Here is a 26,306-nt window from a genome sequence, read left to right as displayed (position 1 = left end):
TTAGCACTAGCACACTAGTATCCATCCCGAATACCATGAAACAGGTGTTGGAATAGGTCCGGAGAGTGCGACCATGGGAGACTACACCTGCTTCCTTAGCAGTAACATCATCAGTGGGTTGTATACACACGAGAAGAGGTGATCCATCGGAATTAGTTGCCAGGCGCCAAATAGTATATGGGCGCTGCTCGTCCTCATGCTCGTGATCATCACCATCATCATCTCCCCCTTGGTTATAAAAATCTTCAAGTATAGGTGGTGGAATATTCACAGGACCTTGGAAACACAAGAAGAAGGTTAATTAGTAAGGCTGGCCATAGTGGGGGTAACATAAGTAGTATCATGCACTTGGGACTCGCAAACATGCTTATGTGGCAGGCAATTAAGGAAGAGAGAGATGGTTATAGTAACATAGGTAGATACCGTAACATAATAAATGTGATGCTACTATGTGTCATGCATGGCAATAAATGAGACCACCTATGATACTAATCTAAGATACTATGCACTATAGAGGTAGTAACATAAACTAGTAACATATGCATGTTACTAGTCTAAGTTACTCCCCACTATGACCAGCCTTGCTAACCCGCATGCATGTGGATGAAACAATTATAATTACGGTGGAAGACAAACGTACCGAAACAACGAGGATGCCATGCAAAAACAGTGCCACGAGTGGTGGCAGCAAACACAAGGCCCTCGTATTGAATTGCATCACAGTACTCATCCGTGTACAGAAACTGATTTTTGAGCAATATCCATCCAGTCAAACCACTAACGACGGCAACAAGCTTGTCGAAGATAGCAACAACTTCATAGTTGTTGTAATTCCAAGAGCGGTTGGGGACTCGAGAAATTGCTATCTTCCGTAGAAGACAGTCACCATGATTGTATTTGAACGTGCGTACAATACCGGTGTGCTCAACCTCTGGGCAGTCTGCTGAGATTTTTGGAAGTGGAACCCGGTCACGAGTGTACACATTCACAAGTTCCCACTCGCAGTTGGACCCAATGTAAACAACCCAATCTCCATTTGCGCCTGCCCAAGCCTTGCCCTCAAGCGATGGCATCTTAACATCATACGTATCATTATCAAGCGGCATCAACTTGCACAGGGCGAGGCCTCCGTCGTGACGGCGCCAGTCATCAGGGTCACGGCGAAGAAGATAGGGGAGATCAAACCGCTCCTTGACTCTTGGGTTCCTTGTAATGATGTTATTAGTTGAGTCGAGAATGGGCTTGAACGAACCTGCCATGCTAGCCGAGGTGATGACGTCACACCGATCAATGAGTTCCTCCACCACGTCATCTTTCAGATCGGGGCAAGAATAACAGGGTCATTTCCGTCCTGTTCCCTCCATGGAGAAGACGATCAAACAATGGCAGAAGAAAGGGTGAAGGGCTGAAGGAAAGTGGAGGAGGGAGAGGAAGAGAGTGCGACAGCAGTTCCAAATCGAGAGGGAAAGGCGAAGAGTTGGTGGACGGTTGCCAGTTTGCCACGGTTCACGAAGGGGCGCCCCGGCCTACACGTCGGTTTGGAAATACTCCTACTACTCGCCGTCGTCTCACTGATATGTGGAACGGGACCACATGTCAACGAGACATGGTGTGTAATTTCTTGTGCAAAATGTGATCTGGCCGCGTTGGCCTGAGGTGCCGCATTATTTATCGGCCTTTATTTTTTAATGGCGCGCCGTTCAGTTTTGAAGCACGACTAACTGGTACTGTATGCAAAGAAAATCTAAACTACTCTACCACTACTCCACCTCTAGTACTAGTAGTATAAAGAAGATATATAGGCTGGAGCTTCAGCACTTTCTTGCCAAGGGCTGCCCACTTGCTTCTCACACTACCACCCTCTCTCCAGATCTAAAAAAGACGGCCCCTCTCTCCCTCCTCACCGATGGTCACAGATCCTTTGGGGAAGAAAAGGACGTGCAGCGTTGGCGCACTCGTCATCGGCGAGCAAGGTCACGCACTGATGACAAGGCCGTCCTCTCAGACCTAGCGCCCGCGCGGGATCGCTACCGTAGTGTGTGCGAGGACGACGACCACGAGCGAAGCCACTTCCCGCTGACCCTCGAGTATGCTACCTCTTTTCGAACCATACCCTTGTTGTATTGCCCCATCTGGCACGTCGTTGTATGTGGATCTTTTTCCACTCCACCATCTTCCCAATTTGCTATCCTCTGCTCTGCTGGCCACGCAGACGAAAACCATAATTTGCACTATTAAAGGAAACCCTACTTCATGCAGACTAATGCATGTCTGGGTTGAATAAGGAAAGGAAGGGAGACTGTACTGTCCAAGAGAGTAGGCATCAAACCCGCATCTAGGTTGAAAAGGGGAAAATCAGTAGCTAAGGAACGAGTCTCATGTCTCTTTGTTGAAGAAGGGTAGAAAGGCATGACAACGCAATAGAGAATGACCAGGTCGATCGGTTTGTTGTCCTCACATAGGAAAAAGGTGGCTAAAGAGAACAAAAATGGGACGTAATCCACATATGCTGCCTGGATATTTGTTGCTCTGGGCAACCATACCTCCCTCACCACTCTGCGTCCGTGGAGGTACATCGTACTGGTGCGCCCACTGTCCGAATGGGCCTCCCATGCTCTTATTGCCACTTTTTTGCTGTTAGTATAACGCCAGCAGTCAAGTCAAGCAATGCTACTGCTAAAGTGATGCCACATTTAACTAATGCCGCTCTCAGTCTAATGCCACAGATAAATTTAAGCAGTGCCATTTAATGTCACTGGATCATTTCAGGGTTAGCTGTTGATTGTGGATGTATTAAAGATTTTTCAGCTAAGGCATTCTAATGCTGTTGCACAGCCAGTATACCAACGATGAAACTTGTTACTACCTTCAGATTTTTGCACTGTTAATGCTTATAGATTACATACCTCACTTTCATGAGATAAGTTAATTTTTTTGTACAGTTCCACCAAAATGCCAAGGCACTGATGTCATTTTATTTTGGTTAAACTGCACAGACAATTATGAAGACAAGAGGAAAGGTCAAGAGTGGGCACCTCCTCCTCCGGCTGTTCTCTTGATTATCAAGAGGAAAGATCAAGTTTTTATGTTTGATCGATTATCAAGATTGGGATAGCAATTTTTAAGGTCCCCCCGAGTTCGAAATGATATTTACCTTGGAGGTACATGGTTTGCAATTTTTTATACAGTCATTAGTTAATAATGCTAGTTACCTTCAGACTTTTGTATTTGGTTTAATGCTCATGCACAGCTAGTATACCAATGCTAAAACTTGTTACCTTTACATTTTGTATTGTTAATTATTATAGAAACCTTCCAGTGCTAGAGTTTATTGAAATCTGTTCAGTAAAACCATTGTACTGTACCCTGTAATAAACTAACTACTCTACTGTTGCACTAGCCACTGGATTAGTGTATATTTGTAGTATTCGAATGGTGTTGCATTAGCGTATGGACATAAATAAAGTGTGGCAAGCTTTCCCAGATATGTGCTCAAGAAAACTACTACCTGTTTTTCTAAATACTAGACGTTTGGGTACTTTAAATTGAACCGCGAAAACGTCTTATATTAAGGAACAGAGGGTGTAGAGTTCACTCAAATTATCCCGGTAAAGCTAGTCACACCTTTGTTAAAATTAATGTTCATTATGTTATCGGAGGAGGTCTGTATGTTTGTCTCTAATGCCTGTCTACTACATACCCGACATCATGATGTAATGTTAAGTCATTTCCTTTTGTACAGTGTAACTAAATTGTCAAGGCGGTGATGGCATTTTATTTTAGTAGAACTGCACAAAATTTGCTTAAAAGAAGAGGAAAGGTCAGGAATGGCTCAGTTTTTCAGAAAAAAACTATGTATGCCTTCCTGACATCAGCCGCTGTTGCTTTATTTATTCCTTCAAACAGGTGGTTAGAAACAGTCTTGCTACCTTTTCCCATTAAGAAATTGGAATGCTTATATTTGTGAGTCTATGCTTCAACTAGTGCCACTTTTATAGTAATCACACTTTCAATATCTATGCAAACAGGGATGCTCGATTTTAGTGGAGCTGCACAAAAAGTCCAACTGGTTCAACATTAGGAGCATGTTTTTTTCCAAACCTTTATATCCAATTGGTGGCACTATGAGCTGTTCATTACGAAGGTACATGGTTTGCTACTATCTTGCTACTCTTTTTGTACTGTCATTAGATAGTAATACTAGTGGTTTGCATGTGAATTTATTGGCAGGGTGGACCTACATTGGAGGTGCAGGACAGGATTCAATGATTGGATGCTCAATTTCGGTTGTATCGATTTCACCTCTTCCATCACTGCGAACATGGTGTGGTATATGTTTACTAGCTGCTTGATATTTGTGCAGACAGAGATGTCTGCCCGTTGCTATTTGGCAAACAAACAAAGTGTCCGCAATTTTGGTTGAACTGCACAAGAGAATAGTATAGTCACTGCATGCAGTGCCATTTGAAAATAGACACAAAGATTGGATAGTCACTTCATGGACTGCAGAAAAGTAGTACTGTACTATTTACTGGCCAACACTTGGTGCTTCATTGCTTTGGTCTGATTATACAATGGGCATCATTTTCCCTAAGTTAAAGTTTGTATTCCGAAAATAGTCTCGCGGTGTGATCGAGAGAAGACCAAATCATATTGCAGTGGATGTTCCTCCATCATGTGTGGTTCATTCTCATGGTTCCAGCTGTTGGTGAAACCACTTACGTTTGCAAGAGGAATTGTAGACTTCACAAACAAATTTGTCTTTCAGTCTGTACTGAATGTTGGCCAAGAGAAGCATCCATGTTAGTAGGAAGAACAAATGTTTTTTCTAGATCTTTGCTTTTGGAGCTACATATTTGTATATGATCTGTGAATCATTGAGATGCATTAACATGTTGATCTTATGTATGGGAATCGTACTAGTTAGTTTTAGTTGCGACGCAAGATCCGAAGTGGCTGATCTTTGCTTTTGGAGCTACATATTTGTATATGATCTGTGAATCATTGAGATGCATTAATAGTTACTTATTTCTGTTCGCTCAGTGTTTACAAGTTACTGATCAATCACTAGCTAGCCTACAAATGCGCACCTGACAGTTTTATTTGCGACGCAAGATGCGAAGTGGCAGTTTTTTGAATAAAAATGCCTAGCTCTGAAGAAACTGACAAGCTACACTATCGATCCTACACGGATAAAAATGCCTACCTCTGAAGAAACTGACAAGCTACACTATCGATCCTACACGGATAAATAGCATATCACGCACGTACTACCTCCTTTCCGGTTTGTAGGGCTCAATTCAAGAAACGACCTACTCGATCCTACATCAATAAATAGCGGATCACGCACGTACTAGTACCTCCTTTCTGGTTAGCAGGGCTTAATTCAAACCTCCCACCAACCAAGGTACTCCCTCCGTCCGGGTTTATTAGTGCCGTGAGCAAAGCAGCAAGACCAAGGCATGGCAATAATTAACGGCATGCAGAAGTTTAAGCCTAATTAATTCCAGCGATTTAAGTGGCTGCATGCGTGCCCTCGGCTGCGACTCGTTGCATGCTGCTTCGCGTACTGCCTGCGAGCGATTCTGAGTGCCTGCATGCAGCCGGCCGTAATTAAGGCAGCTCACTGATGCGAAAAAAGATATGCTTTAATTGTTGCGGGCTTTTTAAATCCGTGAAATCATTATTGACAAGGAGGGAGATGATTCGAGTGCACTCGTTTGACCGCCATGCCGGCGTGCGACCCAGACGGGACGGGACGACACAGTCATAATTTTAGTTTCCCTAGTTTTCCACGGCAAGCTGGCGCGCTAAGCCATTATGCATTGAATTCCGATGACCGTCGCGCTACCTCCCCCCTATAAGTACTGTTTCCCAGCATTCTCCAGTGCCACCGTGACCCAACTCGCCATATCCTCATAAGCCCCCACCAGCCCGACGTCGCTCGCCACATCCGCCATGCCCCCGCCCGTCCGCGGTAGGCGACGCCGGAGGCGGTCACCGCCGGAACTAGTGTTCGGTTTTTCACCGGAAGGCAGACGGAGGGAGGAGGCATTCTATCTGTCTTTAGATGGCAATGCGCAGATCTAGGAGTTGTTGGAGCGCGACCGCATGGCGGAGGAGCAGGAGTTGTTGGAGCACGACCACCTGGCGGAGGAGCAGCGTAACACCGATTTGCGCCGCCAGCGGGACATGGAGCAGCAGCGCACCAACGCTCTGAGTCGCGAGCAGAGCGCCCGCAACTGGGCCGACAACATGGAGGCCGGCGCCCGGCAAATAGCCCTGGAGGCTGTCGGGCACGCACGCGTTCGCGACGCCAATTTTTACTACCAGCTCGTCAAGTGGGTTTCTCGCTTGGAAGCCGAAGCTTCGGTGGACCACGCCGGCATGGAAAGGGCCAACATGCGCGAGCAACGCGCCCTATCGCACCTCTGGCAAGTCCGAGGTGTACCGCCGGCATCGTCTGGTTAGCTAAGAGTAAGTTAGTACTTGTCTAGTGGGAGTAGATAGTTAACTTGGCTATGATGGTTGTCAACGTGGAAGTTCAATACTCTATATGTGGATCAGACCTGTTACTTTGCTCTGAATGTTGAACTTTCCGTTTGAACATATGGAATGGGCTGTTATTTGTTTAAATGGGTTGTATTTGTCCTCCACGGGTTTAGAGGCTGACTTGTGGGCCTAGAAAGTTGACGCGTACACAATCAGGAGATGATTGTACGTGGAGAGGATGACAGCAGGGACCCGCCAAGGTCATGGCAGTACGCAAGCAAGTGCCTCCTTATTTCAAGCCAATAAAAAATGGCTCCTCCTAGTGGATTTCTGACATCTTGGTCCCATGCCATTGTCAACGGAGTCAATAAACGAGAGAATTGCACAACGAGCGGCTGACACCAGGGACCCAATAGCTCGCCCAGTTATTTTTGTTTTGGGTTAATTTGATAAATGCCTCCGAGAAATGCCACTGCAATTTCCAAACTTTGAAAAATGCCATTTCATGCCATTTCTAGTGGCATTTTTTGAAGTCTGGAGTGGCGTTTTTCAAAGTTTGCAAACTGCAGTGGCGTTTTTCAAAGTTTGCAAAAATTGCAGTGGCATTTTTCAAAGTTTGGAAATTGCAGTGGCATTTTTATGAATCGCCATAATTGGAGTGGCATTTATCTAATATGTTTTTGAGACGGAAGCAGGGTGTCAACTGGGCTGTGCGGGACACTCTGGCCTGTCTAGACAGCCTTTTCTTTTATGTTTACCACAGACCAGCCCAGTAGTTTTTTTTCTTTTTGAAAATGGCTAGCCCAGTTTTTTTGTGATTTGTCAAGTAAGTCACTTTATCAGGCCTGTTGGGCTAGACGAGGAGAGCTTCATTCGGCTGGCCGAGAAAATGCCCTATCAGTAATGAGAAATGGGTTGTACATTTTTAAAACACATCAAACGGGCAATTAGTTTCAAATATCTTTTTTTCATTTCGAGATTTTAAATTGCATTGATTTTTATGCGTGGACAATTTATTGGATTTTATATTGATATACATTTATTTTTAAAATCAGTCTGAATGTGACTCAAAATTTCGGGATTAAAAACAGTTCAGACCGCACCGACATATGCAAAATTTTGTATAATTTTTTAACCGTGGCCACAATATGGGCTGTAATGCTAACAAAAAGAATATGGGCTCCAAAAAAACCCGTAAGAATTAGCAAATGGGCTGTAAACTATTTGAAATAATGGCAGACGGGCTATATGCTGTTTTCCACAGATTTGAGGCTTTTTCCACATATGGCATGTATACTGTTGGATGTCCATCCAACGGCCGTCGTGCTTCTTCAATCTCTGCTCTTCCTGCTCCGGCCGCTCAAACAAGCGCCGGCGGGACTGCCTGCTCCCTCCTCCCCGCGGCCGGCTGTGCTACCGCGTAGGCCTCACCGCCCCACCGTACTCCCATCGCTGGCCTAGCTATCCCTCTACTCACCCTCAGTCCCACACATGCTGTTATTCTCCGGCGATGGTAGACGAACCAGTAAACCCTCTTACTCCTCCGCGTGGGAAATAACTACCGAGTATTCCCTGGATCCGTGTCGTTCACTTCTTAGGCCTCGCCGTCGTCCACTGCCCTGGTACTCACGGCGTGGCCTGGTCAACGTGGTCAATGAACGACATCCATCTGAAGTGGACTGTACGTGGAGAGGCTGACAGCTGGGTCCACGGCCGCACGCAAGGAAATGCCTCCTTGTTACGCGCAAAATAATGATTCCTCCACCTGACATCTGGGACCCACCGAAAGGGCCTCTGTATTTCGTGAAAAAAAGTTACCGCCGCTGACAGCTCGGACCCACTAGCTATATCTTTGCATGCAAGGAAGTGCCCCCTTATTACGCCCAAAAAAAAAAGAATACTCCCCCTGCTAGCTGGGACCCAGTATAGTGGGCCTACTAAGTTGACGGGGACGAAGGGCTTTGTCAACTTAGTCAATATGCACGATTCTAGCTCGACTAACCGTACGATGTCCATCCAACGGCCGTAGTGCTTCTTCAACCTCTGGTCTTCTTGCTCCAGCCGCCCAAAGCAGCGCCGGTCGTGCCGCCTGCTCCTGCCTCCCGTGGCCGGCTGTGCTGCCGCGGAGGCCTCACTGCCCCCATACTACTCCCACCCCTGGCCAGGCCATCCCTCCACTCCACTCACCCACACCCCCTGTTATTCTGCGGCGACGGCAGCGCAGCCGAACCAGTGAACCCTCGTACTCCTCTCCGCGTGGGCATCCACTGCCGCGTCTTCCCCGGCTCCGCGTCGTCCCCTTCCTAGGCCTCGCCGTCGTCCACCGCCGTGGTGCTCTCGGCGCGGCGTGGTCAATGTGGTCAACGACCGAATTCCATCGGAAGAATAATGTACGTGGAGAGGCTGACAGCTGGGTCCACGGCAGCCGCAAGGAAGTGCCTCCTTATTACGCGGAAAATAATTATTCCTCCACCTGACATCAGGGACCCACCGGACGGGCCACCAGTATTTCGCGAAAAAAACGTTTGCCCCTGACTGCTGGGACCCACCCGACGGGCCACCGTATTTCACGAAAAAAACGTTCCCCCTGCTGCCAGCTCGGACCCACCGGAAGTGCCTCCTTATTACGCACAAAAAAATGAATACCCCCCAGCTAGCTAGGACCCACCTTGGTGGGAGGCTGACTTGTGGGCCTACTAAGTTGACGGGGATGGAGGGCTTTGTCAACTTAGTCAATATAAACGATTCTAGCTCCATTGACCGTACGATGTCCATCCAACGGCCGTAGTGCTTCTTCAACCTTTGGTCTTCTTGCTCTAGCCGCCCAAAGCAGCGTCGGTCGTGCCGCATGCTCCTGCCTCCCGTGGCCGGATGTGCTGCCGCGGAGGCCTCACCGCCCCCTACTATTCCCACCACTGGCCAGGCCCTGCGGCGACGGCAGCCTCACACCGCAGCCGAACCAGTGAACCCTCGTACTCCTCTTGGCGTGGGCTTCCACTGCCGCGTCTTTCCCAGCTCCCCGACGTCCCCTTCCTAGGCCTCGCCGTCGTCCACCGCCCTGGTGCTCTCGGCGCGGCGTGGTCAACGTGGTCAAGAAACGATTTCCATCGGACGTGGACTGTATGTGGAGAGGCTGACAGCTGGTTCCACGACCGCAGCAAGGAAGTGCCTCCTTATTATGCGGAAAATATTTATTCCTCCACCTGACAGCGGGGACCCACCAGACGGGCCACCACATTTCGCGAAAAAAACGGTTCCCCCCTGACTGCTGGGACCCACTAGCTACACCTTCGCACGCAAGGAAGTGCGTCCAGGCAAAAAAAAACAATTCGCCCCTCTGACTGCTGGGACCCACCAGCTACATTTTCGCACGCAAGGAAGTGCTTGACAGTCAGGACCCACCTGGTCGAAGCGTACGTAGCGTTGTCATTCTGGTCGCGAACGTGTACGTACATACTGGTCGTTGTAGAGGCACGCACGTGTCGTAGTAGAGGCGCGCACGTAGCATGTACGCGTACGTACAGCGGCCAGGGTGCAAGAAAGAAAATACGGACACATATGTGTACATACGGGCGGGGTCTCGAACGCCTAGTCGCGCATACGTACGGCGAGGGCACGTGCTCATGGGGAGGCAACGGAATGCGTCGTGTTCATGGGGAGGCAATGGAATGCGTCGTGTTCATTGGGAGGCAACGGAATGCGTCGTGTTCATGGGGATGCAACGGAATGTGTCGTGTTCATCAGGAGGCAACGGAACGCGTGGGAGCCAACCGGCTTGGACGTAACAGGTGATGGAAACGAGGCCTGGCGTACCGCACAACGGAGGAAACGGACCTCCTACGGTCGAAATGGGGGTCCTGTTGATCGGGAGGGGTGTGGCGTACCGCAAAACGGAGGAAACTGACCTCCTACGGTCGAAACGAGGGTCCTGTTGATCGGGAGGGGTGTGGCGTACCGCAAAACGGACAAAACGGACTTGTGTTGGAGCGCTACGGTCGAAACGGGGGTCCTGTTCATCGGGAGGGGTGTGGCGTACCGCAAAACGGGACTCCACGAGATACTATTCATCTCCACCGTCGACCTCCTCCAGCCTCCACGGGCTACCGTCGACCTCCTCCAGCCTCCGCGGGCTCCTGTTCATCCATCCTCCACCGTGTGCTACTCCACCGGCTACTCTTTAACCACCCCTCCATGGGCACCCCTCCACCGTCTACTGTTCATCCAGCCCTCCACACCACGGGGTCCTGTTCAACCACCCCACCACGGCCACCCCTCCACCGTCTACTGTTCATCCAGCCCTCCACACCACGGGTTCCTGTTCATCTAGAGGCAACGCCACCGCTCACTGTTCATCCAAACCCCCCCTCGCAACGCTCACTGTTCATCCCAGAGGCAGCATCGATCGACTTCAGTTAGCAGCAGTAGCGAAGGAATCGCTCCATCGGGTTCAGTTAACAGCCATCGATCGATCGCTCGGGTTCAGTAACGCGTAGCCTGCAGTGCAATCGCTCGGGTTCAGTTAGAGCCCAACGCCTCGCTCGGCTTCAGTTAGAGCCAACGCCTCGCACACACGTGCGTACGAACGAGAGAAACGCGCATCGCTCCGCCCCCGACCTCCCACCGTAACTGGCAACTTCCCGAAATTTTCCTCCCCCTCGCTTCTACCATGGTTTTTTCCGTCATGGACGGCCCAAAGAATGTCATGCAGCTGCGTCTCCGGCCCGCCCAGGACGAAAAGCCCATTTTCTGTCATGATTTTTTGTCATAGAAGTAGGAGCCCACCACATCTATGATGATACCGGGTTTTGTCACAATTATCGTCATAGAAGTGTCATATGTTTGACAGAAAAAAGTTTCGTTCGGCCCAAAATGTCACGGATGTGTCTTTTTTTGTAGTGGTGGCGGCGGCGATCTAGAGGGAGCTGGAGGAAGTAAGGAGACGAGCTCTCTCTCGATTTGGAATGGATGTGGGAAAAAAGGAGGCGGGGGGGGGGGTGGATGCAAAATTACCACGAGGACAGAGCTAGGGTTGGTGTGGAAGGGTTGATAACTGCCGTTGGATCCTCGAGCATCCGACAGTGTATGATCCATGATCCGCGTGACATGCCCATGGACCAATCAGAACGCAGCAAACAATTTAAAGACCTCCTAACCATTTAAATTGGTCGCAATCAAAGATAAGTTTTTCAGAAAAAACCATTTTTCATTTTTTAGTGCTCAAATTGAGTTTTTTTGTAAAGGACGTACCAAATATTTGTTCAAATGATCTCATATTATACACAAGGGTGCATTTTGTAATGGAAAACAGTGTTGCCTACGGGAGTTTTCATTTTCTTTGCATGGAAAATTCATATTCCATTTTTCGAGTGCCCGAAATGAGGTTTTTTGTGAAGGAACTACCAAATAATTGTTGTAAAAATGGACCAAATCAATTTTATAAAACACTAGGCCATATTTAATGCACAATTGACACAATGGTTGGGTGTCAAAGGCTTTGATCCATCTCTGGTGAAAAAGACAAATTTCCATCGATTCAGCAGGAAGCGGGTCAAATTTGAACTGCAGCTACCTCGTAGTTTGCTCTTTATTTTTTCCAAAAATAAAATCTAGGTACATGAGTATCTATTTAATAAGAGAAACACCAAAAAAATTCCAAGATTCAACCACTAGCTAGGAACGGTCATTCCCGCCGTTTTGACCGCATTTTGAAACGGACATAAAAAATTCAAAAAAAAATCAAAAAATTGGGAAACCTTCGCATTGTGTCATTATATGTGGCCAAGTTCCCAGGAAAAATAACAAACTTGTAATACGACAATTATTTTAAAAAAAGTGTTCTCAGAACGAGCTATCACGTGTGGAGATCAATGGCTTTCAATCCAAATGATCAATCTTATGGCCACATTCATGGCATAGTTTGTTCAAATGATCTCATATTGTGGAAAATGGTGCATATTGGAATGGCAAACAATGTTGCCTCAGGAAGTTTTCATTTTCTTTGGACGAAAAAACCATTTTCCATTTTTTGAGTGTCCAAAAGGAGGTTTTTTGTGAAGGACCTCCCAAATAATTGTTGCAAAATTGGACCAAATCAATTTTATAAAATACTAGGCCATATTTAATGCACAATTGACAAAATGATTGGGTGTAAAAAGTTTTGATCCACTTCTCCTGAAAAAGACAAATTTTCGCCGATTCAGTTGGAAGTGGGTCAAATTTGAACTGTAGCTGCCTTGTAGTTTGCTCTTTGTTTTTTCCAAAAATCATTTATAGGTACATAAGTATCTACTTAATCAGAGAAACACCAAAAAAATTCCAAGATTCAACCACTAGATAGGAACGGTCATTCCCGCCGTTTTGACCGCATTTTGAAACGGGCATAAAAAATTCAAAAAAACAAAAAATTGGAAAACCTTCGCATTGTGTCAGTATATATGACCAAGTTTCTAGGAAAAATAATAAACTTGTAATACGGTAATTATTTTTAAAAAGTGTTCTCAGAAATGAGCTATCATGTGTGAAGATTCATGTCTTTCAAGCCGAATGATCAATCTTATGGCCACATTCATGGCATAGTTTGTTCAAATGATCTCATATTGTGCACAAGGGTGCATCTTGGAATTCCAAACAATGTTGATTTGGGGAGTTTTCACTTTCATTGCACAAAAGAGCCATTTTCCATTTTTTGAGTGCCCCAAATGATGTTTTTTTGTGAAGAACCTACCAAATAATTATTGCAAAATTTCACCAAATCATTTTTTTAAATACTAGGCCATATTTAATGCATAATTGACCAAATGGTTGGGTGTAAAAAGTTTTGATCCACCTCTGGTGAAAAAGACAAATTTCCGCCGATTCAGTTGGTAGCGGGTTAAATCTGAACTGCAGCTACCTCATAGTTTGCTCTTTATTTGAAAAAATCATTTCTAGGTACATAAGTATCTATTTAAACATAGAAACACCAAAAAAAATTATAAGATTCAACCACTAGCTAGGAACGGTCATTCCCGTCGTTTTGACCGCATTTTGAAACGGGCATAAAAAATTTAAAAAAAATCAAAAAATTGGAAAACCTTCTCATTGTGTTATTATATATGACCATGTTTCTAGGAAAAATAATAAACTTGTAATACAGAAATTATTTTTAAAAAGTGTTCTCAGAAATGAGCTATCATGCGTGAAGATTCATGGCTTTCAAGCCAAATGATCAATCTTATGGCCACTTTCATGGAATAGTTTGTTCAAATGATCTCATATTGTGCACAAGGGTGCATCTTGGAATTCCAAACAATGTTGATTTGGGGAGTTTTCACTTTCATTCCACAAAAGAGCCATTTTCCATTTTTTGAGTGCCCCAAATGATGTTTTTTTGTGAAGAACCTACCAAATAATTATTGCAAAATTGCACCAAATCAACTTTTATAAATACTAGGCCATATTTAATGCATAATTGACCAAATGGTTGGGTGTAAAAAGTTTTGATCCACCTCTGGTGAAAAAGACAAATTTTCGCCGATTCAGTTGGTAGCGGGTTAAATCTGAACTGCAGCTACCTCATAGTTTGCTCTTTATTTAAAAAAAATCATTTCTAGGTACATAAGTATCTATTTAAACATAGAAACACCAAAAAAAATTATAAGATTCAACCACTAGCTAGGAACGGTCATTCCCGTCGTTTTGACCGCATTTTGAAACGGGCATAAAAAATTTAAAAAAAATCAAAAAATTGGAAAACCTTCTCATTGTGTCATTATATATGACCATGTTTCCAGGAAAAATAATAAACTTGTAATATGGAAATTATTTTTAAAAAGTGTTCTCAGAAATGAGCTATCATGCGTGAAGATTCATGGCTTTCAAGCCAAATGATCAATCTTATGGCCACTTTCATGGCATAGTTTGTTCAAATGATCTCATATTGTGCACAAGGGTGCATATTGGAATTCAAAACAATGTTGCCTAAGGGAGTTTTCACTTTCATGGCACACAAGAGCCATTTTCCATTTTCTGAGTCCCCCAAATGATGTTTTTTTGTGAAGGACCTACCAAATAATTGTTGCAAATTTGGACCTAATCAATTTTATAAAATACTAGGCTATATTTAATGCACAATTAACCAAATGGTTGGGTGTAAAAAGTTTTGATACACCTCTGGTGAAAAAGACAAATTCCCACCGATTCAGCTAGAAGCGGGTCAAATTTGAACTGCAGCTACCTCATAGTTTGCTATTTATTTTTCCAAAAATCATTTCTAGGTACATAAGTATCTATTTAATCAGAGAAACATCAAAAGTTTTCCAAGATTTAACCACTATCTAGGAACGGTCAAGCCCACCGTTTTGACCGCATTTTGAAACGGGCGTAAAAAAATCAAAAAAAACAAAAAAATTGGAAAACCTTCGCATTGTGTCATTATATGTGACCAAGTTTCCAGGAAAAATAATAAACTTGTAATACAGAAATTATTTTGAAAAAGTGTTCTCAGAAATGAGCTATCATGCGTGAAGATTCATGGCTTTCAAGCCTAATGATCAATCTTAAGGCCACATTCATGGCATAGTTTGTTCAAATGATCTCATATTGTGCACAAGGGTGCATCTTGGAATGGCAAACAATGTCGCCTAAGGAAGTTTTCATATTCTTTGCACAGAAAATTCATTTTCCATTTTCCGAGTGCCTGAAATGAGTTTTTTTATGAAGGACCTGTTGGGGAACGTAGTAATTTCAAAAAAATTCCTACGCACACGCAAGATCATGGTGATGGCATAGCAACGAGAGGGGAGAGTGTTGTCTACGTACCCTCGTAGACCGTTAAGCGGAAGCGTTATGACAACGCGGTTGATGTAGTCGTACGTCTTCATGAATCGACCGATCCAAGCACCGAACGTACGGCACCTCCGTGTTCAGCACACGTCCAGCTCGATGACGTCCCCCGGACTCCAATCCAGCGAAGCGTCGGGGATGAGTTCCATCATCACGACGGCGTGGTGACGATGATGATGTTCTACCGACGCAGGGCTTCGCCTAAACTCCGCGACGATATGACCGAGGTGGAATATGGTGGAAGGGGGGCACCGCACACGGCTAAGGAACGATCTGTAGATTAACTTGTGTGTCTATGGGGTGCCCCCTGCCCCCGTATATAAAGGGGGAGAGGAGGAGGGGGGCGGCCAAGGGGGAGGCGCACCCTAGGAGGGGGAAACCTACTCCAAGTAGGTTTGCCCCCTCCCTTTCCTATTAGGAGTAGGAGAGGGAAGGAAGAGAGGGGAGGGAAGAAGGAAAGGGGGGCCGGCCCCCTTCCCAATTCGGATTGGTCTTGGGGGGAGGCCCCTCCTTTGCTCCTTCTCCCTCCCTTCCAATAAGGCCCAATAAGGCCCATATACTTACCGGGGGGTTCCGGTAACCTCCCGGAACTCCGGTATAGTCCCAATCTCATCCGGAACCTTTTCGGTGTCCAAATATATCCGTCCAATATATCAATCTTTATGTCTCGACCATTTCGAGACTCCTCGTCATGTCTGTGATCACATCCGGGACTCCGAACAACCTTCGGTACATAAAAACTTATAAACTCATAATAAAACTGTCATCGTAACGTTAAGCGTGCGGACCCTACGGGTTCGAGAACTATGTAGACATGACCTAGAACTATTCTCGGTCAATAACCAATAGCGGAACCTGGATGTTCATATTGGTTCCCACATATTCTACGAAGATCTTTATCGGTCAAACCGCATAACAACATACGTTGTTCCCTTTGTCATCGGTATGTTACTTGCCCGAGATTCGATCGTCGGTATCCAATACCTAGTTCAATCTCGTTATCGGCAAGTCTCTTTACTCGTTCCGTAATACATCATTTCATAACTAACTCATTAGTTACAATGCTTGCAAGGCTTAGGTGATGAGTATTACCGAGAGGGCCCAGAGATACCTCTCCGACAATCGGAGTGACAAAACCTAATCTCGAATTATGCGAACTCAACATGTACCTTTGGAGACACCTGTAGAGCACCTTTATAATCACCCAGTTACGTTGTGACGTTTGGTAGCACACAAAGTGTTCCTACGGTAAACGGGAGTTGCATAATCTCATAGTTAAAGGAACTTTGTATAAGTCATGAAGAAAGCAATAGCAACATATTAAACGATCAAGTGCTAAGCTAACGGAATGGGTCAAGTCAATCACATCATTCTCCTAATGATGTGATCCCATTAATCAAATGACAACACATGCCTATGGTTAGGAAACATAACCATCTTTGATCAATGAGCTAGTTCAAGTAGAGGCATACTAGTGACACTATGTTTGTCTATGTATTCACACATGTATCATGTTTCCGGTTAATACAATTCTAGCATGAATGATAAACATTTATCATGATATGAGGAAATAAATAATAACTTTATTATTGTCTCTAGGGCATATTTCCTTCAGTCTCCCACTTGCACTAGAGTCAATAATCTAGATTACATAGTAATGATTCTAACACCCATGGAGTCTTGGTGCTGGTCATGTTTTGCTCGTGAGAGAGGCTTAGTCAACAGGTCTGCAACATTCAGATCCGTATGTATCTTGCAAATCTCTATGTCTCCCACTTGGACTTGGTCCCGAATGGAATTGAAGCATCTCTTGATGTGCTTGGTCCTCTTGTGAAATCTGGATTCCTTTGCCATGGCAATTGCACCAGTATTGTCACAGAAGATCTTCATTGGTCCCGATGCACTAGGTATAACACCTAGATCGGAAATGAACTCCTTCATCCAGACTCCTTCATTTGCTGCTTCCGAAGCAGCTATGTACTCCGCTTCACATGTAGATCCCGCCACGACGCTTTGTTTAGAACTGCACCAACTTACAGCTCCACCGTTTAATAAAAATACGTATCCGGTTTGCAATTTAGAATCGTCCGGATCAGTGTCAAAGCTTGCATCGACGTAACCATTTACGACTAGCTCTTTGTCACCTCCATATACGAGAAACATATCCTTAGTCCTTTTCAGGTATTTCAGGATGTTCTTGACCGCTGTCCAGTGACCCACTCCTGGATTACTTTGGTACCTCCCTGCCAAACTAATAGCAAGGCACACATCAGGTCTGGTACACAGCATTGCATACATGATAGAGCCTATGGCTGAAGCATAGGGAACTCCTTTCATTTTCTCTCTATCTTCTGCAGTGGTCGGGCATGGTCTGACTTAACTTTATACCTTGTAATACAGGCAAGAACCCTTTCTTCGCCTGATCCATATTGAACCTCTTCAATACTTTATCAAGGTACGTGCTTTGTGAAAGTCCAATCAAGCGTCTTGATCTATCTCTATAGATCTTAATGCCCAATATGTGAGCAGCTTCACCGAGGTCTTTCATTGAAAAGGAACAAGTAGCCTTCGCCACCTATTCCTGAATTAAGGGAACGCGAGAAATCTTTCTCTATGTCAATTCAAAACAAAAAAAACGGACGACTGAATCCTATAAACGAAATTCTTTTGAGAAGAGCTTGCGCCTATGCTTCTATAAAAATCACCTATGTGGAACGGATGCTTCTACTTGGTCATCATAGACTAGCAAATCCATTTGAGAGCTGTCTTTCTTTGATACCAACTCCTCCAAGGTGGGTACTTTGATCTGATAACGTCTACTACGTATTTGATCCATTAACACAACGACAAGCATTGGTACCTTTTCAAGTATCCTTTTATGCTATCCAGAAATTCTATGTCATTTCCAATCAACAATATGTCGTCGACATATAATATTAGAAATGCTACAGAGCTCCCACTCACTTTCTTGTAAATACAGGCTTCTCCAAAAGTCTGTATAAAACCATATGCTTTGATCACACTATCAAAGCGTTTATTCCAACTCCGAGAGGCTTGCACCAGACCATAGATTGATCGCTGGAGCTTGCACACTTTGTTAGCTCCTTTAGGATCGACAAAACCTTTTGGTTGCATCATATACAACTCTTCTTCCAGAAATCCATTCAGGAATGCAGTTTTGACATCCATCTGCCAAATTTCATAATCATAAAATGCGGCAATCGCGAACATGATTCGGACAGACTTAAGCATCGCTACGTGTGAGAAAGTCTCATCGTAGTCAACCCCATGAACTTGTCGAAAACCTTTCGCAACAAGTCGAGCTTTATAGACAGTTACATTACCGTCAACGTCAGTCTTCTCCTTAAAAATCCATTTATTCTCAATGGCTTGCCAATCATCGGGCAAGTCAACCAAAGTCCATAGTTTGTTCTCATACATGGATCCCATCTCAGATTTCATGGCCTCTAGCCATTTTGTGGAATCTGGGCTCATCATCGCTTCCTCATAGTTCGTAGGTTCATCATGGTCAAGTAACATGACTTCTAGAACAGGATTACCATACCACTCTGGTGCGGATCTTACTCGGGTAGATCTACGAGGTTCAGTAGACACTTGATCTGAAGTTTCATGATCAATATCATTAGCTTCCTCACTAATTGGTGTATTTGTCACAGGAACTGATTTCTGTGATGAACTACTTTCCAATAAGGGAGCAGGTACAGTTACCTCATCAAGTTCTACTTTCCTCCCACTCACTTCTTTCGAGAGAAACTCCTTCTCTAGAAAGGATCCATTCTTAGCAACAAATGTCTTGCCTTCGGATCTGTGATAGAAGGTGTACCCAACAGTCTCTTTTGGGTATCCTATGAAGACACATTTCTCCGATTTGGGTTTGAGCTTATCTGGTTGAAGTTTCTTCACATAAGCATCGCAGCCCCAAACTTTAAGAAACGACAACTTTGGTTTCTTGCCAAACCACAGTTCATAAGGCATCGTCTCAACGGATTTAGATGGTGCCCTATTTATTGTGAATGTAGTCGTCTCTAAAGCATAACCCCAAAACGATAGCGGTAAATCAGTAAGAGACATCATAGATCGCACCATATCTAGTAAAGTACGATTACGACGTTCGGACACACCATTTCTTTGTGGTGTTCCAGGTGGCGTGAGTTGCGAAACTATTCCGCATTGTTCCAAATGTAAACCAAACTCGTAACTCAAATATTCTCCTCCACGATCAGATCGTAGAAACATTATTTTCTTGTTATGATGATTTTCCACTTCACTCTGATATTCTTTGAACTTTTCAAATGTTTCAAACTTATGCTTCATTAAGTAGATATACCCATATCTGCTTAAATCATCTGTGAAGGTGAGAAAATAACGATATCCACCACGAGCTTCAACATTCATTGGACCGCATACATCTGTATGTATGATTTCCAACAAATCTGTTGCTCTCTCCATAGTACCGGAGAACGGTGTTTTAGTCATCTTGCCCATGAGGCACGGTTCGCAAGTACCAAGTGATTCCAAAAGTCCATCAGTATGGAGTTTCTTCATGCGCTTTACACTGATATGACCTAAACGGCAGTGCCACAAATAAGTTGCACTATCATTATCAACTCTGCATCTTTTGGCTTCAACATTATGAATATGTGTATCACTACTATCGAGATTCAATAAAAATAGACCACTCTTCAAGGGTGCATGACCATAAAAGATATTACTCATATAAATAGAACAAACATTATTCTCTGATTTAAATGAATAACCGTCTCGCATCAAACAAGATCCAGATATAATGTTCATGCTCAATGCTGGCACCAAATAACAATTATTCAGGTCTAAAACTAATCCCGAAGGTAGATGTAGAGGTAGCGTGCCGACCGCGATCACATCGACTTTGGAACTGTTTCACACGCGCATCGTCACCTCGTCCTTGGCCAGTGCTCGCTTATTCCGTAGTCCCAGTTTCGAGTTGCAAATATTAGCAACAGAACTAGTATCAAATACCCAGGTGCTACTACGAGCTCTAGTTAGGTACACATCAATAACATGTATATCACATATACCTTTGTTCACTTTGCCATCCTTCTTATCCGCCAAATACTTGGGGCAGTTCCGCTTCCAGTGACCAGTATATTTGCAGTAGAAGCACTCAGTTTTAGCCTTAGGTCCAGACTTGGGTTTCTTCTCTTGAGCAGCAACTTGCTTGCTGTTCTTCTTGAAGTTCCCCTTCTTCTTCCCTTTGCCCTTTTTCTTGAAACTAGTGGTCTTGTTGACCATCAACACTTGATGCTCCTTCTTGATTTCTACCTCCGCAGCCTTTAGCATTGCGAAGAGCTCAGGAATAGTCTTGTTCATCCCTTGCATATTATAGTTCATCACAAAGCTCTTGTAGCTTGGTGGCAGTGATTGGAGAATTCTGTCAATGACACTATCATCCGGAAGATTAACTCCTAGTTGAATCAAGTGATTATTATACCCAGACATTTTGAGTATATGCTCACTGACAGAACTATTCTCCTCCATCTTGCAGCTGTAGAACTTATTGGAGACTTCATATCTCTCAATCCAGGCATTTGCTTGAAATATTAACTTCAACTCCTGGAACATCTCATATGCTCCATGACGTTCAAAACGTCGTTGAAGACCCGGTTCTAAGCCGTAAAGCATGGCACACTGAACTATAGAGTAGTCATCAGCTTTGCTCTGCCAGACGTTCATAACATCTGGTGTTGCTCCTGCAGCAGGCCTGGCACCCAGCGGTACTTCTAGGACGTAATTCTTCTGTGCAGCAATGAGGATAATCCTCAAGTTACGGACCCAGTCCGTGTAATTGCTACCATCATCTTTCAACTTTCCTTTCTCAAGGAACGCATTAAAATTCAACGGAACAACAGCACGAGCCATCTATCTACAACAAACATAGACAAGCAAAATACTATCAGGTACTAAGTTCATGATAAATTTAAGTTCAATTAATCATATTACTCAAGAACTCCCACTTAGACAGACATCTCTCTAGTCATCTAAGTGATCACGTGATCCAAATCAACTAAACCATAACCGATCATCACGTGAGATGGAGTAGTTTTCAATGGTGAACATCTTTATGTTGATCATAACTACTATATGATTCACGATCAACCTTTCGGTCTCCGTGTTCCGAGGCCATATCTGCATATGCTAGGCTCGTCAACTTTAACCTGAGTATTCTGCGTGTGCAAAAACTGGCTTGCACCCGTTGTAGATGAACGTAGAGCTTATCACACCCGATCATCACGTGGTGTCTGGGCACGACGAACTTTGGCAATGGTGCATACTCAGGGAGAACACTTCTTGATAATTTTTAGTGAGAGACCATCTTAAAATGCTACCGTCAATCAAAGCAAGATAAGATGCAAGGATAAACATCACATGCAATCAATATAAGTGATATGATATGGCCATCATCATCTTGTGCTTGTGATCTCCATCTATTGTCACCGGCGCGACACCTTGATCTCCATCGTAGCATCGTTGTCGTTTACGCCATCTATTGCTTCTACGACTATCGCTACCGCTTAGTGATAAAGTAAAGCAATTACAGGGCGTTTACATTTCATACAATAAAGCGACAACCATATGGCTCCTGCCAGTTGCCGATAACTTCGGTTACAAAACATGATCATCTCATACAATAAAATATAGCATCACGTCTTGGCCATATCACATCACAACTTGCCCTGCAAAAACAAGTTAGACGTCCTCTACTTTGTTGTTGCAAGTTTTACGTGGCTGCTACGGGCTGAGCAAGAACCGTTCTTACCTACGCATCAAAACCACAACGATAGTTCGTCAAGTTGGTGCTGTTTTAACCTTCGCAAGGACCGGGCGTAGCCACACTCGGTTCAACTAAAGTTTGAGAAACTGACACCCGCTAGTCACCTGTGTGCAAAGCACGGCGGTAAAACCAGTCTCGCGTAAGCGTACGCGTAATGTCGGTCCGGGCCGCTTCATCCAAAAATACCGCCGAACCAAAGTATGACATGCTGGTAAGCAGTATGACTTGTATCGCCCACAACTCACTTGTGTTCTACTCGTGCATATAACATCAACGCATAAAACCTAGGCTCGGATGCCACTGTTGGGGAACGTAGTAATTTCAAAAAATTTCCTATGCACACGCAAGATCATGGTGATGGCATAGCAACGAGAGGGGAGAGTGTTGTCTACGTACCCTCGTAGACCGTTAAGCGGAAGCATTATGACAACGCGGTTGATGTAGTCGTACGTCTTCACGAATCGACCGATCCAAGCACCGAACGTACGGCACCTCCGTGTTCAGCATACGTCCAGCTCGATGACGTCCCCCGGACTCCAATCCAGCGAAGCGTCGGGGATGAGTTCCGTCAGCACGACGGCGTGGTGACGATGATGATGTTCTACCGGCACAGGGCTTCGCCTAAACTCCGCGACGATATGACCGAGGTGGAATATGGTGGAAGGGGGGCACCGCACACAGCTAAGGAACGATCTGTAGATCAACTTGTGTGTCTATGGGGTGCCCCCCGCCCCCGTATATAAAGGGGGAGAGGAGGAGGGGGCCGGACAAGGGGGAGGCGCGCCCTAGGAGGGGGAAACCTACTCCAAGTAGGTTTGCCCCCTCCCTTTCCTATTAGGAGTAGGAGAGGGAAGGAAGAGAGGGGAGGGAAGAATGAAAGGGGGGCCGGCCCCCTTCCCAATTCGGATTGGGCTTGGTGGGGGCGCCCCCTCCTTTGCTCCTTCTCCCTCCCTTCCACTAAGGCCCAATAAGGCCCATATACTTACCGGGGGGTTCCGGTAACCTCCCGGAACTCCGGTATAGTCCCAATCTCATCCGGAACCTTTCCGGTGTCCAAATATATCCGTCCAATATATCAATATTTATGTCTCGACCATTTCGAGACTCCTCGTCATGTCCGTGATCACATCCGGGACTCCGAATAACCTTCGGTACATCAAAACTTATAAACTCATAATAAAACTGCCATCGTAACGTTAAGCATGCGGACCCTACGGGTTCGAGAACTATGTAGACATGACCTAGAACTATTCTCGGTCAATAACCAATAGCGGAACCTGGATGTTCATATTGGTTCCCACATATTCTACGAAGATCTTTATCGGTCAAACCGCATAACAACATACGTTGTTCCCTCTGTCATCGGTATGTTACTTGCCCGAGATTCGATCGTCGGTATCCAATACCTAGTTCAATCTCGTTACCGGCAAGTCTCTTTACTCGTTCCGTAATACATCATTTCATAACTAACTCATTAGTTACAATGCTTGCAAGGCTTAGGTGATGAGTATTACCGAGAGGGCCCAGAGATACCTCTCCGACAATCGGAGTGACAAAACCTAATCTCGAATTATGCCAACTCAACATGTACCTTTGGAGACACCTGTAGAGCACCTTTATAATCACCCAGTTACGTTGTGACGTTTGGTAGAACACAAAGTGTTCCTCCGGTAAACGGGAGTTGCATAATCTCATAGTTAAAGGAACTTTGTATAAGTCATGAAGAAAGCAATAGCAACATACTAAACGATCAAGTGCTAAGCTAACGGAATGGGTCAATTCAATCACATCATTCTCCTAATGATGTGATCCCATTAATCAAATGACAACACATGCCTATGGTTAGGAAACATAACCATCTTTGATCAATGAGCTAGTTCAAGTAGAGGCATACTAGTGACACTATGTTTGTCTATGTATTCACACATGTATCATGTTTCCGGTTAATACAATTCTAGCATGAATAATAAACATTTATCATGATATGAGGAAATAAATGATAACTTTATTATTGCCTCTAGGGCATATTTCCTTCAGGACCTACCATATATTTGTTGCAAAATTGGACCAGATCAATTTTATAAAATACTAGGCCATATTTAATGCACAATTGACAAAATGGTTGGGTGTAAAAAGTTTTAATCCACCTCTGGTGAAAAGGACAAATTCCCGCCGATTCAGTTGGAAGCGGGTCAAATTTGAACTGCAGCTGCCTCATAGTTTGCCATTTATTTTTTCCAAAAATCATTTCTAGTTACGTAAGTACCTATTTAATCATAAATACATGGTTTGGTGGCGATACATCGAGGTTTGTACGGTGGCCGAGGGCCCCAACTCTAGAGCGCGTAAACTCGCATGCCCGCCGCATGGTCACCGCGTGACTGTGGCGTTGCCATGTGTTCTGGGCTTCCTACTCCTGTCTAGTGGGTTGGGCACTCCCCGGGTAGGTGCTAGGAAGAAAATCACAACATAACATTCTCACGAGGAGACCGATCGATGCTCAAATATGAATAAGCAGCCAAGTGTTTGATTAGCGGTATGGGAAATGCACATGGCTATTGGGTGTGAGTTTTGGCTGAGGATGATCAATTACTAAGAAGACCATCTTCACAAATTTTCAGCTCAAAAGGAGGATCCTAGGTGGTACTTGCTTTGCAAAGTACCACACTGGACATAAATACGAATGTTGAAGCCGGGCTCAAAATAATGAATGGATTGAGCTGGCATTTGGTGGAGGATGGTTATTTGGGTAGAGGAAAGCACTGTAGAAAATGGATACCATTTGGACATGCCAAAGTGGTACTTCCTTCACAAAGTGTTTTTCTGAACAGAATAGGAAAATGAATATTTTTGAATTATCTTTGAACTATGCAAGGAAGGTTTTTTACATATTTGATGAAGATATGACCCAAAGAATTTATGAGATTTTTTGGGAATTTTGGGAATGATAGAAATATAGGTTGCTTCACAACCTGGGGCAAAAACTGCCACATGGACATGACACATAGGCAAAACTAATGAGGTGGCGCCTAGTCATAGCAACCCACCACAATTTACAAGGTTATGACCATCTATATTGATCATGATCAGCTAGAAATAAGGCTGCGGACCTGTGCTATTTGCTTTATGACCATTTCGTGTAAGGAAATTGCGACCTTTCTGACCAAAATGGTTGTTATTATTTAGGCTTTGGAGCCCCCCGAACAGCTTTTGACCAATTGGTCTGAAATGGTCATAGATCTATGACCAATTCTTCCAGGGTCACTCACAGAAGGTCACTAGTTGGCATATTTCTTGTAGTGAAAGGCTGGCAAGCTATCAGTGAGGCCGGAGGCATAAAACCAATACTTAAACTAGGCCCGCACGAACTTAGGAAGGGTCATGAGAAAGAACTTGGAAGAAGGTTGGAGTTGCAAACTAACTCCTCAAAGGTTGCAAATGGCCTCGCCATACATCTGCACCTGGATACAGAATAAGTAGTGGATCAGCTCGAAGTGGGGAGCTGTCCCGAGGTAGAACTCACTGAAAGGTGATGGGATTGGCGATGTGCAAACTTCGATTTGGAATCAAGTTGTGGAGCTGACAAACAAAAAACAAGAGACCCCGTTGAAAGATTGAGGATGTCGCCTAGAGGGGAGGGGTGAATATGCGCTTTAAAATAATTACGGTTTAGGCTTGAACAAATGCGGAATAAACCTAGTGGTTAATTTGTCAAGCACAAAACCTAAAACAACTAGGCTCACCTATGTGCACCAACAACTTATGCTAAACAAGATAAACAACTAAGACATAGCAAGATATATGACAAAAAACAATATGGCTATCACAAAGTAAAGTGCATAAGTAAATGGCTCGGGTAAGAGATAACCGAGGCACGCGGAGACGAAGATGTATCCCAAAGTTCACACCCTTGAGGATGCTAATCTCCGTTTGGAGCGGTGTGGAGGCACAATGCTCCCCAAGAAGCCACTAGGGCCACCGTAATCCCTCACGCCCTCGCACAATGCAAGATGCCGTGATTCCACTAAGGGACCCTTGAGGGCGGTCACCGAACCCGTACAAATGGCAACCCTTGGGGCGGTCACCGAACCCGTACATTTTGGCAACCCTTGGGGGCGGTCATCGGTACCCGTCAAATTGCTCAGGGCGATCTCCACAA

Source organism: Triticum aestivum, chromosome 3B (genome assembly GCF_018294505.1).
Source record: "Triticum aestivum cultivar Chinese Spring chromosome 3B, IWGSC CS RefSeq v2.1, whole genome shotgun sequence".
NCBI classification, from domain to species: domain Eukaryota; kingdom Viridiplantae; phylum Streptophyta; class Magnoliopsida; order Poales; family Poaceae; genus Triticum; species Triticum aestivum.
Note: the sequence above shows the minus strand (reverse complement) of the source record.